Raw genomic sequence first — 3,221 nt, 5'->3', positions numbered from 1 at the left:
AAAATTGACCATAAAATGGATGAAAATCTATGACTTATGACATTGGTATCGGTATTGCGAATCATTTTAGGTAAAGAAAAAAGTTCTGTTTTAAAAGAAACATTGAGTATTGTGAAAGTCAAATTTGTATGATAACGAAATTGATATCTGATTCATAGCTGTTAGTTTGGATAAATTTCCATGAAAAAAATATCATTGCATTTGTGCTTAGCTAATAAAAACAAAAAATGAGATAAGTAACCAAATGAACGAAACTATTATCTTAGGTAAATTACTCAATTGTGTTCATTAAAATAAACATGTATCGATCTGAACAAGAGTTTCGTCCAAAGTTTAAGCTTTAGATAATGATTTGAAGATATAAAATTCGTCGATTCGATTGACTATAGATTTACTAGGATTAGTGTTCAACAAAAAACAATAACAATGGATGCTAATAAAGACATTGTCATCAATATTTACAACGCTCAAATCATCACCATTCAGTTCGACAAAACTGAATAAATATAAAAGAGGCAAATTCTCTGTCAATCAATGAAGCTATTAATATTCTCATCTCATTATTTATCTCGACAAAAAAACGAATACGAAAAAGAGAAAAATTGGATTAAGTTAGAATCGATCGTATATTTTCTGCAAGCAGTATGAAAAACATTCATAATGACAGTTACCTGAATATCTGACATCGATCATAATATGATCTCTGTTTAAGAAATTAGCTTGTTCGACTCTTGACGTTGTTTGTTTATTTTCAATCAAGATTATGACTGTTTTTATCATATGGAATCGATAACATGCATTTTTTCATCGTATAACTATGATGCATTAAATTCTATATCGAAAAAAGACGATTTCATTAAAAAATTTTTTGAGATTATACAATTGTAATAAAATGAACATGATTTATAAACCGATTTAAATTGATTTTATTTATTTTACTAATGTAAACAATTGTTCAATACAAATAAAAATATTAAATTCATTGAATAATACAAATGATTAAAGCCACTTGTTGAAAGAATGAATTTTCAATATTCAATCCGAATTATGATTAGTTAGTTCATGGAAGAATAAACCAAACATACAAACCAACCAATCATTTGTATTTATTTTTGAAACAATGTAGAAAAGGCTAACATCATCACCATCATCATCATTAGTTGAAGCAGCCAAACAAGATTGTCGAAATAAAAATCATCGATTTGATTAACGCTCCCATATCCACTGTTAAAATGAGAAAAAAATACGATTAGTTTTTCATGCAAATTTGAGAATTATTATTTTGTTGTATTATTATGATCATCCATTATTGACAATGAATTCATTTGCAAATAAAATTATCAAACTACATATGACTGCAACCGTTTTTGATATTGCAGATAACAGAATGGAAAATCCTAGCTAACTTTGAATCTCCGTGCTCACACCTACAGATGTATCAGTCATTTTGATTTTAAAAAAATTCAGTGAAAACTGTTGAAATGACTAGAAGATTATTTCCCGGCGATGACTGATTCATTTTGCTTATCAACAACTTGTCATAATGGCCGAACCCCCAAACATGTGATTGATCTGTCAACAAGGTTTGTATTTTAGAATAAAATCTAAAAAAAGAACAATTAAATTAAATGTCGATGATCCTTTCATGGGGGGTGCATGCAATCTTAATTCTGTTGACGGGCTAAATATCTTGTCATTTTCAATAATCATCATTCAGTCAACTTGAACAACAAGTCAATAATGTCCATCATTCGATTGGCCTATGGATATGATCTTCTTCGATACAAATCAATAAACAAGATGCCATAGTTATTTACTCCATATCGATCATTAATTTACATACATCTTGTGATTGCAGAGATAAACATCATCACCAGAAGTTATGATAATGATGATCAATGTTAGCGAATGAGTAAATCAAATAAATAAAGATTTCTTTGATCGATTCCGATTGGAAAAAAATTTGATTTGATGATTGATCGATCAACAATCAAATCAATTCTAATCTAATCAAATTAAATTTATCTTGCCTTGTTTGCCAACTATTTTTTGCAAATCACTATGAAATTATAAGAAACATGTGTGCAAGTGCATAAGTTAATTATCTAGTGATTCTTAGGTACATCGATGAAGATGACTTATTCTTTATTATTTATTTAATCTATTCATCGAAACCATATGATTGACCATATCAATAGATTATTCATGCGTCACCACTTATTTGTTTGTTGTTTTTTTTTGGTCAAATGATTTGAATGATGTTTTCAGATGTATTGTTGATATTATTTCAAGTTTAATACTGATTACTATTATTGCAATGATCCGATTTAACGATTTTGATATACTAATAAAAATAAAACAGACATATAAGATAAAAGAAATGGTGAGAGCATTCAAAGCTTTGAATATAGTATGGAATAAAGAGTTGAATGAATTGAACACGCCAAAGGGATAAAATTATATGAATGGATGTTTATTTCAAGAACTAAAACACATTGGCAAAATCTAGGACAAACTTTTTTGAGAACCATATCAATGATTGTAGTGAGATGAGAGACAAATGCTTGCTTCGAATCTCAATCATCAACATAATAATGGCGGCAACTATAGATGTTAGAGCTAAGTGAAGGATGAATAAACAACTATGCGAAGAATTTATCCTTTCCTATGTTGTCTCATTCATGAAATTTTTATTTTTTTATGCCGAATGCTTGTGTTAACTGAATATAAATTCAATGTTCCTGGGCAATCCATACAGACATAGTAGATTGAAGCTATTTATAGTCCTTAGGTAGTTTTTTTTAGTAGAAATTGTTGTCGCCGACCGGTCTATGATAAAAAAACTTTCAGATTCGTAATCTATCATGATCGACAAATTCAATTTTTTTAATGAACAAAAAAAAATATAAGTAAAATGATACATTCATCATTTTTGATATTTTTAATCGAATAAATGATGAAAAAATGATATGAACCGCCTGTTGTTCTTTTATGATCACTGTTGACAGCTTCCTTTCTCAACGACAACGAATTTCATACTCGCTTTGGCCATTATTATCATCATGTAGATGTGTGATGAATGTCTCTAAGATTTTAGATGCAATCTTATCATAATATGAATAAAATGTTGAATGCAAAAAACTGGTCATAATTGCTTTTGTTCAATGAACAATATCAATACTGTAGAATAATAAGCTTGGAAATGAAATTATATTCGCCTA

The 3,221-nt window shown here is 28.5% G+C and overlaps 1 long non-coding RNA gene across 1 annotated transcript; it reads right to left on the bottom strand.

Annotated features, from left to right (window-relative positions):
• Positions 1 to 902: 902 nt before the first annotated feature.
• LOC142645077 (uncharacterized) lies at positions 903 to 2,011 on the bottom strand. The gene is made up of 2 exons (XR_012846261.1): positions 1,432 to 2,011; positions 903 to 1,224 (listed from the first exon to the last, which is right to left on the bottom strand). It is a non-coding gene; the product is annotated as an uncharacterized LOC142645077 (long non-coding RNA).
• Positions 2,012 to 3,221: the final 1,210 nt, after the last annotated feature.

This window comes from Dermatophagoides pteronyssinus, unplaced genomic scaffold (assembly GCF_027571235.1).
Source record: "Dermatophagoides pteronyssinus isolate colony J.1.1.1.1 unplaced genomic scaffold, Derpt_VIB-CSIC_2022.12 sq0001, whole genome shotgun sequence".
NCBI lineage: Eukaryota > Metazoa > Arthropoda > Arachnida > Sarcoptiformes > Pyroglyphidae > Dermatophagoides > Dermatophagoides pteronyssinus.
Note: the sequence above shows the minus strand (reverse complement) of the source record. Positions and strands in the feature narration are given on the sequence as shown.